We start from the raw sequence: 14,554 nt of genomic DNA, 5'->3' as shown, positions 1-14,554 counted from the left end.
AAGGAAACAGGCCTTTTGGCCCAGCTAGTCCATGTCAGGTTTCACCTTCCAAGTGAGCAAATAGTTCGAATCATATTTACTCACGCTGTTCCCATTTCCCTTCAACCCAGTTTGCTTCATCTAGCTATCCAATGTAATCTTGAATGTTGACATAGATTCTGCCTCAACCACTGACCCTGGCAGTGATGTAACACTACTCAGTTTTATGCAACATTTCCAACTGAGTTTATGTGTAATGCAAATACTTTGTGTGAAAAAATAACTTATGTATACCAATGGAAAATGTTAAATATATTTTTATCCCACTGAATATTTTTTATAAGTTGTAAAATTACAAGTCAACTGTGTAGGAAAAATAATCAAATTATAGAGGACTAGATGCCTGTTACAATTTGGGCTCTCTTGTTATTCGTGTTCACAGCAAAAGGTAGTTTCTATAAGCAGCTCCACATCTCCTGTGATCTGAAATTTGTAACTTTATATATGCCATGAATAGGAGTACCATTCCACAGGGCTAACAATTATGCTTTTATTGCAGTTTTTTATTTTACAAGTCACTGCTCCTCAAGGGAGCCTAACTGGCATGGCTCATTGGAGTCATACACACATGCTGCCAGGGACTGTTGATATGTGGGTTTGCACATATCTCCACATAGGACTTGAACCATTGTGTGACATAGGAACATAGGAACAGGAGTCGGCTATTCAGCCCCTTGAGCCCGCTCCGTCATTTGATAAGATCATGGCTGAACTGTGATCTAACTCCATATACCTGCCTTTGGCCCATATCCCTTAATACCTTTGGTTGCCAAAAACCTATCTATCTCAGATTTAAAATTAGCAATTGAGCTAGCATCAATTGCCGTTTGCGGAAGAGAGTTCCAAACTTCTATCACCCTTTGTGTGTAGAAATGTTTTCTAATTTCACTCCTGAAAGGTCTGGCTCTAATTTTTAGACTGTGCCCCCGACTCCTAGAATCCCCAACCAGTGGAAATAGTTTCTCTCTATCCACCCTATCTGTTCCCCTTAATATCTTATAAACTTCAATCAAATCAACCCTTAACCTTCTAAACTCTAGAGAATACAACCCCAATTTGTGTAATCTCTCCTCATAACTTAACCCTTGAAGTCCGGGTATCATTCTAGTAAACCTACGCTGCACTCCCTCCAAGGCCATTATGTCCTTCCGAAAGTATGGTGCCCAGAACTGCTCACAGTACTCCAGGTGCAGTCTAACCAGGGTTTTGTATAGCTGCAGCATAACTTCTGCCCCCTTGTACTCCAGTCCTCTAGATATAAAGGCCAGCATTCCATTAGCCTTATTGATTATTTTCTGCACTTGTTCATGACACTTCAATGATCTATGTACCTGAACCCCTAAGTCCCTTTGGACATCCATTGTTTTTAACTTTTTACCATTTAGAAAGTACCCTGTTCTATCCTTTTTTGATCCAAAGTGGGTGACCTCACATTTGCCTACATTGAATTCCATTTGCCACAGTTTTGCCCATTCACCTAATCTATCAATATCCCTTTGTAATTTTATGTTTTCATCTACACTGCTTACTATGCCACTAATCTTTGTGTCATCGGCAAACTTAGATATGAGTCTTTCTATGCCTTCACCTAAGTCGTTAATAAATATTGTGAATAATTGAGGCCCCAAGACAGATCCCTGTGGGACTCCACTAGTCACATCCTGCCAATGTGAGTACCTACCCATTATCCCTACTCTCTGTCGCTTTTCGCTCAGCCAACTTCCTAACTAAGTCTGTACTTTTCCCTTGATTCCATGGGCTTCTATCTTAGTTAACAGTCTCTTATGTGGGACTTTATCAAATGCCTTCTGGAAGTCCATATAAATAACATCCATTGACATTCCCCTGTCCACTATTTAAGTCACCTCTTCAAAAAATTCAGTCAGGTTTGTCAGGCACGACCTACCTTTCACAAATCCATGCTGGCTGTCTCTGATTAACTGAAAATTTTCAAGGTGTTCAGTCACCCTATCCTTAATTATAGACTCCAGCATTTTCCCCACAACAGATGTTAGGCTAACTGGTCTATAATTCCCTGGTTTCCCTCTCTCTCTCCTTTCTTAAAAAGCGGAGTGACATGTGCAATTTTCCAATCCAGAGGGACGGTTTCTGAATCTAGAGAACTTTGAAAGATTATAGTTAGGGCATCTGCAATCTGCTCACCTACTTCCTTTAAAACCCTGGGATGGAAACCATCTGGTCCTGGGGATTTGTCACTCTTTAGTGCTATTATTTTCTTCATTACTGTTGTTTTACTTATGTTAATTTTATTGAGTCCCTGTCCCCAATTCAATATTAGTTTTCTTGGGATTTCCGGCACGCTATCCTCTTTTTCTACTGTAAATACTGACGCAAAGTAATTGTTCAACATGTCCGTCATTTCCCCATTGTCAATGACAATATCCCCACTTTCAGTTTTTAAGGGGCCAACACTGCTCCTGACCACCCTCTTTTTCCTAATAGAACTATAAAAATTCTTCATATTGGTTTTGATATCCCTTGCAGGTTTCTTTTCATAATCTCTTTTTGTAGCTCTTACTGTCTGTTTTGTGACCCTTTGTTGACCGTTGTATCTTTCCCATTCACCAGGATCTGTGCCACTTTTTGCTTTTTTGTATGCCCTTTCCTTATACCTTATACTGTCCCTTACCTCTTTAGTTGTCCATGGCTGTTTTTTTTGGCAAGTAGAGTTCTTGCCCCTCAGGGGTATAAACCGGTTCTGTATCACGTTAAATGTTTCTTTGAACATTTCCCACTGACCATCAGTCGTTTTACCCATTAACAGATTTGCCCAGTTTACTGTGGACAGTCTCTGTCTCATCCCATTGAAGTCGGCCTTACCCAAGTCTAGAATCTTAGCAGCTGATTCACTTTTTTCCTTTTCAAACACTACCTTGAACTCGATCATGTTATGATTGCTATTGGATAGATGTTCACGCACTGTTAAGCTGTTAACTAAATCTGGTTCATTACTCATTACTAAATCTAGTATGGCTTGCCCCCTTGTTGCCTCTAGGACATACTGCTATAGAAAACTATCCCGGACACACTCAAGAAATTCACTACCTTTCTGACAGTTGCTAGTCTGCTTTTCCCAATCTATGTGAAGGTTAAAGTTCCCCATTAAGACCACTATGCCTTTCTTACACGCTTGTCTAATCTCTGCATTTATACAATCTAGCACTTCAGAGCTGCTGCCAAGGGTCCTATACACAACTCCCACTATAGTCTTAGATCCTTTCCTATTTCTCAATTCAACCCATAAGGACTCTGTTGGCTGCTTACCTCTCGTTATATCCTCCTTTATCATTGAAGTGATTTCATCTCTAATCACTAAGGCTACTCCTCCCCCTCTTCCATTTTCCCTATCTCTCCTGTAGACCTTATAACCTGGTATATTTAGTTCCCAATCCTGACCATCCTGCAGCCATGTCTCAGTAATAGCTATCATGTCATACCCTCCAATTTGAATTTGTGCCTGTAGTTCATTTAATTTATTCCTTATACTCTGTGCGTTTGTATATAGAACTCTTAGTTGGGTTACACACCCTAGCCTGTCCTTCAGCTTTGATGCTGGGTTAATCGCTTTACACCTTCTCGTTTTCACTTTATCTGTAGTGCCTAAAGTACACTCTCTTTCTGCTGCTTTACGCTTTTCCCTTTCACTTGTTCTTGAACAACTGTTTGTACTATTTGTATTGTAAATTTCCCCTGGGTCCTCCCCTCTTCTTGCTGCTTTCAACTTTACTCTCTTCTGACTCCCCGCTCAGGTTCCCATCCCCCTGCCACTCTAGTTTAAACCCTCCCCAACAGCAGTAGCAAACCCCCTTGCGAGGATATTAGTCCCGGATCTGTTGAGGTGCAACCCGTCCGGCTTGTACAGGTCCCACCTTCCCCAGAATGGGTTCCAATTCCTCAGGAACCTAAATCCCTCCCTCTTGCACCAACCATCCAGCCACGCATTCATCTGGTCTATTCTATTCCTATATTCACTAGCACGTGGCACTGGGAGTAATCCTGAGATTACTACCCTTGAGGTCCTGCTTTTTAACTTATTTCCTAACTCCTTATATGCTGCTTGCAGGACCTCATCCCTCTTTTTACCTATGTCATTGGTACCGATATGTACCACGACCTCTGGCTGTTCACCCTCCCCCTTCAGAATGTTCTGCAGCCGCTCAGTGATATCCATGACCCTGGCACCAGAGAGGCAATATACCATCCTGGAATCACGTTTGCGGCTGCACAAATGCCTGTCTGCTCCCCTAACTATAGAATCGCCATATCACAATTGCTATCTCGACCTTTCTCCTCCCCCCATTGTACAGCTGAGCCACCCGTGGTGCTCTGGTCTTGACTCTGGCTGCACTCCCCAGAGGAACCTTCTCCCCCACCAGTACCCAGAACTGAATACTGGTTGGAAAGTGAGATGCCCTCAGGGGACTCCTGTACTACCTGCCTGGTCCTCCTTGTCTGTTTGGTGGTCCCCCAGTCCCTCTCTGCCTGCACTTTCTTAATCTGCGGGGTGACCACCTCCTGAAACGTGCTATCCATGCACTAAAAAGCGCATTATTTGTTCAGTCCCACCAAGGGCATCTTGGTGCCCATCTCCCCCCCCTTCAAGGAGGACATTGCTAACAGTGCAGGTTAGGGGGTGCTTTGTCCAAATCAAATGTGCTAACAGGCAACCCACATCACAATTATACAATGAGGTATAATAAAACATTGTCATGTAGTGCTAAATACTTAAAGAGCCTTCTATCATAACAAGCAAACAACCTATACTTGTGCTGCAGGTAATCACCAAAGATCAAAATGTGGGTAAGCAGTCAAGACAACCTGACCTCAGATCTTGGACTCTATAGGCAGATGTCAAGTTAGAAGCTAATACTTTCTCACAGGAAAGGTGGGATAATAGGAAGGACTAACGGCTTGATCCATTCTTGAACACCTCTTATAGAAAGCAGCTTGCCTGTTAAATGGGGAAAATAATAAATAGCAAAATTTGTGTTCTTGAGACTTGTTATATTTGAAATGAGATTGTCTTTGTGTCAGCTTGGCTCGGTTGGTAACAGTCTCATCTCTGGGTCAGAAGATTTGCGCTCATAGGGTTTGCCGCATTGTTGGAAGTGCCATTCTTTGGATGTGAAGTTAAACTGAGGCACCAGTTGCCTATTTCAGTAATTCAGGTGGACATAAAAAGTTCTGATAACACTATTGAAAGTCAGGAAATTCTGTTGTCTGAACAACATCCTCCCTCAACCAATGCCACCAAAAACAGAGCAAAAACAGGTGATTAATCTCATTGCTATTTGTGGGATTTTGCTTTGGTACATTTCTGCACTTTAAATTATTCACATTAATGTCAGTAAAAATTTGCTTTTCCTCTACAATGCTTGCTGCAAAATTATCTAATTTACTATGTATGTTGGCAGGGTGAGCCTTGGCTCAGTAGTAGCATTACCGCCTCTGGGTCAGAAGGCTCTGGGTCCACATAAAAAGGGATTTTGTTACGAAAACAACCCAGAGCACGATGATCTGGATATAAAAGCAGTGGTAGAAATAGATTGCTTCATGTCGCTAGGCGCGAACATGACAAGAAGTCATATGTTGGATTTACCAGCTCGCTCACAAGTGAACTATGTGCCTCACTGCTCCTTGCCACTGCCTGCTTAGTGCTCCTCATTAGTTGTAATTTCCCGCTCCCTGCTCTCCTTTCTTGATACTACTTCTTCCCCAATCTTTGCTATTGCCAGTCAGTGCTATGCACATAATAGCTGTGGCTGCTGATTAACAATGTCCCACAGCATTTCAGCTGTACAACATCAATTTGAATGTAATTTGAACTTACACGTTGGCCACCCTTGGTCTAGTGGGTAGAACCATTGCTCAGTATTAAATCATATAGAGCAGAAAGTCCCAGGTTCTGCTCTTCACTCAGTTAGCTGATCTCAGTCAGGGAAGTAGTTGAGGTGCTGCAATTGGCCTCAGCACCTAGGAACATGGAGGGGAAAATCAACTAGGATTCCTTGATCATAAACCAGTGAATTTGTCTAGGAAATGTAGATGTCAGATGAAGATAGAATGGGACTCAGCTGTGATGCTCTCCACAGTTGAATAGCCTGCCAACATTCACAGTGTGAAAGTATAAATGAAGAATGGCCACTTGTGCAAGGTAGGCTTGTGGAACTAAACAGTCAGAATCAGTGCTTTCAGGGGAGGAAGACAAAATAGCAAGAAAAGCACATCCAAGCACCAAAATAGTACAGAATTTATACATGTAAGATTTTGAATATTTTCAGTGAGATTACAAGAACCCAGAATCAGTGGGACTTGGTGTATAAGTGTAACAATAAAGTGTCTTGAAAGCCAATGTTTTTGATAATATGACGTGGTGAACAACAGACCTGGTAGATTGGAAAACTCCTTTAAGTGGACATCTCCTAGACCTCAAGACCTGAATGTATGAAAGAAGTATCTTTCCAACTGTGGACTTGTGAGACTGCAAACACCTGCATCTGCCGTGCAGTCCAGTCTAGAATTCCTGCACTGGGAATGCTATTATCAGCCAGGATCTTTGACTTTCGCCCAGTCCCAATATCATCCTATCAAACTGATAATCGTTCTGGAGTTCTTTGCGATTGAGTGAAAAACCAAGTTTGGTTTGAGTGTAGATGTCATATTCTGTACAATGCAACCCTTTTTATCTGGCCTCACATCAAGGTATTCAATTATACGCAACCTTGAACTGGTTTTTTAATGCAGCTTTCCCCCAAAATCTACCTCACACGATTGTATGTTCTTCACCCAGAAGGACAGGATGTGGTGTACTTTAGGCTTCTATATGGTCATCAACAGTGCTCTAGATCCATCCCTCTGCTGCTATACCTTAGCTGGAATGATTACATTGACTTAATCAGGTGCTAGATACTAAAAATTGACTTGTTCTATACTTGTCACCATTTATATATTAAACCTTTTGGAACCATCAATCTAAATTTTGTTTGTTCTCTCAAGGTTGGCACTGATGATTGATGAGTAATTTTTACACAGCAATCATGGCTACTGAGTGTCAAAACTAGTTTTCCAGCTTAATTAAAGAGCTGAAGAGAGCAGGTGGGCAGTCTGCACCCAGGCAGCTACCAGTACCACGCTCAGCCCGTCATATGGAAACACCAAATGGTGGCCTGATGGGCATATGCTATCCAATTTTCCCTCCCACCTTCAGGATGATTCCCAACTTCCACCTGGTTCTTTCCCAAAACAGAAATGTTGTACTTTACTCTTAGCTCTGCAAAAAACACAAACTACACATTGGTGAATGTGCTACAAAACTCAGAAATCTTTATAATGGATCGATGTCACGAGTTACAATTTTTATCACATTGCCTTCCTAAATAAAGTATATGTTAAACACATCACCAATAGCAATATGGTAGACGCTGATTGAAGCCCAGGACCTTTTCCACAGGGAAGGAAACAATTTTATATGAAAAGTCACCCCTAATCACTCTCCGATGTAGTTCATCAGTCTGAGATGATGTGTGCCACAAAGTGTTCAGAAAAATGAAAGGGGGTATGGAAATTTTTTTAAAACACACATTAAAAACACATTAGCCATTGCAGGAGAAGGTTACCTAACTTCACATTAAAATTAGATATTTTGCTCACCATATTGAACAGAGACTTTGTAGCCAAACCTGAATTTCTGGTCAGAGTAAATACTCATTGCAGAAACATCTTGTTAGTAAACTTGCTCTTCTAAAGAATCATCAGCTTGCTATCGTGCTTTTCATAAATGTTAACTGCTAATATTGAATAAGTCAAAAGGGTTAAGCCAAGAAGATGCAGTTTGCTAGAAATTCACTTATGGAAGCAATCATGATTTCATTATATTCAAATGCTTGCCTAAGCATGAAGTAAAATTAGAGATCGGAAAAAGAGGAATCGAGAGGTCAGTGGCAACAATAAATTAATAAAATGATGATTGTCATATTAAATATCGCTGTGCTGGTTAATATATTCACCATTACACGTGTCAAACATTCAGCATCTCTGCAGGAATGCCTGATGACTTTTGACATTTTGCATACTATTTCTTTCTGGATTAGTGAAGGAATTTGGATGGAGTTCCAATGGCATTAGCTATTCTTATGATTTTCAAGATGTCAGAGCAGTTCCATCTAACAGCTTCCATGCTCTGCACAGCTACTAAATACAATCCATCAAGTAAATGTGACACTATATAAAGGAATAAAATCTGAAACTGAACAAAAATAATCTATTTGCAATCATGTGCATCATTGAAAATTGGTCTCTATTAACACAGTCCAATTCTATCTATTTCCATAGACTGCATGTAATGTTTGAATTAAATTTTATTTCAATTCTTCCAAATCCATCCATTACAACCTGTCATTATTGATCTGGAAAATTTTAAATTGCAATAAGCCATATAGGCCATGATTTGATAAAAGATGTTCTCTCTCAGAGACTTTGTATTACAGGAGGCAGCATCCATTTTTAAATCCTAACACATCTCATCTAACACAACAAAATACACCAAACTTTGCAATAGTTTCTTTTTTTATTAATTCTAGTAAATTTCCACTGGCAATGTTCATGGCGAGTTCAAGGTTATGTTGTTTCAAAGAGGCTGTGAATGCTGGAGTGGGAGAGCATTACACATCTCCTGAAAGGATTTGGAAAGAAGTTTGTGAGAGATGTGTCCAGAGCCAGTGACGTAAGTGTTTTTTAATTGGTTCCTGGAAAATAAATAATGTTTCCTTACCTAAAAATAAGGTAAGAAACTTGTCCTCCTCACAGTCACATAAATAATTCTTGCATGTTTTGGAAGTGCAGTAATTATTATTTTGTAGGCAACACTACTATGGACATAGGAATATCAGAAGACAGTACAATCTATATGGGGAAATAGATGAACAAAGGGATTTAGGTGTTTAGGTACATAAGTCATTAAAAGCTAGCTTTTAGGTGCAAAAAATGCCCTAAAAAGCTTATGGGATGCTCACCTTTATCATAGGAGGCTTTAAATATGAAAGCAAGGAAGTACTAGCTTTATGCAGAGCATTAGTTAGACCTCATTTGGAATGTTGTGTTTCTTTTTGGATGATCCACCTTAGGAAGGATATACTGGCCTTGGAGAAAATCCATTGATGGTTAACAAAAATGACACCTGGGATAGGGGGACTGAGTTATGAGAGATTGGTTAAATTTGGGTAATATTCACTGGAGATGAAAAGCTTATGGAGTGACCTGATAGAAGTGTTTAAAATAATGAAAGGATTGAGTACTGTGGACAAGGATTCCTGTTCTCAATAGAATTATTGCCCACTGTATTCAGCATCCAGCTATTTACATCAGGACTCAGGTAGGAGAGGCACTGAGGGCAGAGGGGCTTGGTCTATGCTGATTTCTACACTTAGCCTATGTCCCAAAACACTGGCAGTCTTAACATCTTTTCTACTAAAACTTTTAAATGTGCTTATCTTTAATTTTGATTTTAAGTAACCTCAGTGAGTTGCTGCTAGTGATGGAGAACGTGAATATCGAGCCTGGTGACAAGAGCGCCAAACAAGTGAACTTTTCTGTCATGGGTGATGTTGAGTTTATTGAGTTGTTCTGGCTATACCTATGCAGGTAAATAGTGAGTATTCAATCACATTCCTGACTAGGCTTTGAGGAATCAGGAGGTGCACCACTCATTGCAGAGAACCCAGCCTCTGCCTTGCTCCTTTAGTCATAGTGTTGATATGGCTGGTCCAGTTAAATAATTGTCTTTCTTTCTCTGCTCATTCTCCCTCTTCATGTTCATTCTGTGCCATAGATTTGAATTGAAATGAAATTCTTTCACACAAATTAGTTATCACAACAAATTAATGTCTCTTTGTATGTAAATTAATGTAAATAAATATTGGCTGCAACAAGAGAAGCCACAAGTAGCGAATGTTATTGAATAGGTGTGACTGTAAAAGCACTTGTGGGTTATAGGACATCCATGTGTTAAATGCTAGTGCCGCATGCAGTGGTAGAATGGAGATTCAATGCCTATCTCCCCTTGCGTTTCTGACTCATGCAAAGTTTTCCAGTCTCTGTAATGGAGCAGAGGTGAAGGACTTTCGTGGAGGGTGAGAGTGAAAGGGAAACTCAGCGGGTGAATTTCACTTGTGAAAAGAGAGGCTACCCTAGTTTCAAAATTTCCTTTTTATATAAAGTCAGTAAAGGTGGACTCGCTCTGTAACTGCTGTCTGTCAAATGAAAATGTTGCACCAGTGCATATTAGAGTTTTGCTTTTATTGATTTTGCCAATAGCATCCCATACTGGTAATATTACACTGTATGTGTAATACAGTGTATACTTGCATAGCACTGGCCACAAAGGTACAATATATTATTTTTAATTTCTAATTCTGTCACTTTATGTAAGAACTAAGGTTTTATTTTAATAAATATTTTCTTCAACTTATAAAAGAAAAATAAAGAGATTTGTTGATTTTGGACTCACCCCAAAATGTTACTTCAATTAATTTACTGAAAATTTTGATTGAAAGATTTTCAATCAATGGAGATATTCCAACTGGTTATTAAAAATGTTTCTTTTGATATTGCAAAGCTAAAACAAAAATATGAATTGTTGTGAAACAACAGAATGGTTGAGATTAACCATACATTGCTAAACAGATTACAATAAGATCAAAATTAGCTTTATTTTAATAACATGCATAGGTAGCATGAAGCATTAAGATCTTGTTCTGTTTTTCAGTCCTCCTTTTAATTACCCTATGTAATGCTGTAGTAACTGTAAGTATATCAGTAGTACAGTTTTTGTATTAAAAAAATATAGGACCTGATGGAAACAGTGAAGGCACATTTAATTGGGATTTTATTTTGGCTTGGCTTCAAAACTCAAATCTGTCTTCTGGCATGCAAATGAACTTCACATACGCAGTGTCATATAACTTCGCATCTTCATGAGATTCTTTTCAATTTCAAGGCATGGTCTTCCTCTGATTTCTTGCAGGAGCCAAATGCTGCCCTACAGCTTCCTTCATGCAGTTATCTCCATTTTGCAGCTGGGATTAAGTCAATAAATGAAACACTAGTGTATTCGTATTTTCATTGTATGCTAAAATCAAAAAGCAACAATAATTTTTATTTTAGTAGTCAAAATGTTGAGTTTGATGTAAGAGTGCTCTGGAGCTCCAACACATGATGCTACAGAGTGGTTGAATGTGAATTCATGCTGGCAATTCCCAACTCAGTAAGTTCCCAATCTCAACTGCATTGATATGGAGAGGCAAAAAACGTTTCTCCATAGGAAGAAAGTAACTGGTTATAAAGCAGCAGAGATCTGAGAGCAGGCCACCACCTGACCTTTCAGCCAGAGATGGTGCAAGATGTCGAGACCACAAGTGAGAATGGGGAAAGTATAAAACATATATCAAAAAATTGCAAATCCATGTATCCAACAATACCTGGAGAATACTGGTAAGCAATTCACCAGACATGTTACCCTATTTGCACCCATAGTATTTTTGCAAGCTTCATGTAGATCTGAAAGAAAAAAAACTTTTTTTAGAAACAGCCATAAAGTAAGAAACATGTAAGGACCCTGTTAAAAAATAATCACGAGCTGGAAAGATCTGAAATAATGACAGAAAGTTCTACTGCACTTCAGTTTGTAGTTTATATAAACATGAAGCTATGGTTGTCAACATTCATGGTTTCAGTTTTTGTCATCGACAGGGATTTATTTATGCCAGGGAAATTCTAAACTACTATTTCAAACTTGGAAAGCATCTTAGGACTTCCAAAGTGGAAAGCCCCAAATATCTATTCAGTTGAAATTCTCCTTCACAATTTCCTTCTTGACAGCCATATTTTAACTTCATATATAAATCTATATATCCCAATTAAAACGTAAATCACAGATATCACATTGAATATATATAGCTTAAAATCAGAATTTATAGCTGTTAAAATCAAAATGCATTCTGTAAGAAATGCAATTTTTTTTCATTTTCTTCCATTTTCATTGACTTTTGTTGGGTGACAGTGCCATGGGCACCAGCAGTCTCCAATACCTCACCCAAGAGTACAATCTTCATGTGTGAGCCTGAATTAGACAGTGAGTGTCGACTGTGAGGGTACTATATAGTTGAGACAAAAACCAAGGCTCAATTTAACATAAACGCATGCATTTTCTTGCAGTCAGGAGAAACCATGGATGACTCTAACTTACTCTAACTTGGCTTCTGCAACTCCCATGCCCCTGCCGCAAGCAGTGCAACACATCCTGCCAGGCCTCTCAACATCCTAGACTCCAGCTACACCACTCCCCCAGGTGAACAAACAGGAAAATTATGTATTAGGCTTGTCTGTCTTTGTCCCCAGGACTACAGTTCCTAGTTGCCACTGTGGCTTTCCTCTTTAACAGAGGCGCCTCGGGGACCATTGCATGGTCATCTTCCCCTACCCCCAGCATGTGCAGAGGTCGACCTGCCTCCTTAGCAAAGTATCCCCTAGGCGCCACCATGCAGCCATTTCTCCCTCTCTAAACATGTGCAGGAGTTCATCTGCTGGAGATTCTTAATCTGTGGCTTAACCTAAGTGTCCTAGACTACTTTTCATGGAGCAATCCCATGAGACCGATATCATTGCCCCTCTCTGCTGAATGCCTTTGAGTTTACAACCAACAAAAAAAACAATTTAGGTTCATTTTTGTGTAATTTTGTGCAATCCACTGATACTACTTCATCTCTCTAATGACTTTTCATCATAAGATGAGGAACATGAAGTCAAGTTCTACCAGCTTTATTTAAAAATATAGATATTGTGGCAATGGAATACAATAGTTCCTGAGCTGCTGGAAGCATGGAATGTCATGCCAAGGAAGGTAGCCAGTCAGAATGTATAATGTAGGATGTAAGGTCAGATGTAGTCCTGTGATTTGCATATTTACCTTTGGGAACATAGAGAATTTGCTGACCTGTAGATTTAATGAGTCCAAGATAGAATGATTGTAGATCACTTGTGGAAGGAACAGGCTTAATGGGCTTGTATTTCAATGCTTTTCTCCAGCACATAGACACATGGAGGTAAATTTTAACTCCCAAGAATGGGTGAGTTGGAGGGGGGGGGGGGGGGGTGCGGGGATTGGGAGGTTAAAATAACAGCTTTTTGGAGCGGGACCGCATCCCAGCTCCAACTGGTCCACTTCTTGGTTTAACCCAGGCAGGTTTGTATGCATGTGCAAAGCAGACACCAGGAAGTCCAGCCCTCACTTAAAGCCAGCAGACTGATAATTAAAAGGGCAATGAATCTCATTGAGATACTTGATGTACTTAATATTTTGTGAATTGGAAAGTTAAAATGAATTTAACCTTACCTGTTTGGTGTCACGTCAGGTGAAAGCAAGCTGGAAGAGCTGGAACCATGAGGTGAGTGCCTTTATTGCACTGCTTGTGGGCCTGGAGGAGCAGGAGTGCTTCATCCAGGCCCAACAAGCTCACCTGGCCAACATGAAATCCGCGATCGTCAGCCCCCCCCCACCCACCCAGATGATGGACGTCCACCTACATCCGACTCTTCACCCAACCTCCAGCGACCTCCGATCTCCACGTCCCGGCCCCCCGATCTCCTCCCCGGCCCATGATCCCTCCCTCCGGTTGCGGCTTGCTGCCGCAGGTCTTCCTGCCCAACAACCAGCCAGCCTGTCAATCGGGCAGGCTGCCAGGCGTGAAGCCCGGAAGTAAAATTTATTGGCCTCATTAAGGTCATGATTACCTTCCGGGTTTCACTTCTGAAAATCTTGCCCCCCTCTCCCTTCCCAGCTCAAAGTCAAAATTCAGCCCCAGTAGACTGGTCTATTTCTCTTAGCTCCAGGTCCAAGGGCCTGGGCAACGAGTAACCATAATCTTGGTGTTGAGCAATGTTTGTATATAGGAATATGATATTTGATGTTAAGAGAATGATGGTGCAACAACTACTTTCTTGTGATTTGTTGTCTGTGTAAGCATGTGTACAAAAAGTATAGTGAAATATGTGGTGCATTTTGTGGCCAGATAGACATTTTGCTTATCTTTAAATCTTCTGCTACATGTACTGAAGTTAGGGTTTATTCCCCCAAACCTTAATCTATGAACCAGAAGTAATAAATGAATGTGAAATAGTCAGAGGTGTATAAGTGCTATATGACAAGATGTTACATAATGGATGGTGATATAATCAGATGGGTCAGGATTTAACTACAAACTAAATAAAATACCTGCTTTTCTTTAGTTTTGACAACTGTTCATTAAGATCACAACTGTGTCCAGCACTGCATCTGGTTTAGTAATGAATTGGAACATTTATTGTGAAAAATATTGAGAACATATGTCAGCCTGTGCTGATCTGGAAATGTGAGGAATGACAGAGTACCTGACAAAATAATATACAATCCTGAGACTCTTCTTCTACAGCACAAAAATGTTCACATCCTAAAATCACACTT

This window comes from Heptranchias perlo, chromosome 9, assembly GCF_035084215.1.
Source record: "Heptranchias perlo isolate sHepPer1 chromosome 9, sHepPer1.hap1, whole genome shotgun sequence".
NCBI classification, from domain to species: Eukaryota; Metazoa; Chordata; class Chondrichthyes; order Hexanchiformes; family Hexanchidae; genus Heptranchias; species Heptranchias perlo.
The sequence above is the reverse complement of the archived record's forward strand: the minus strand, read 5'-3'. Positions refer to the sequence as shown.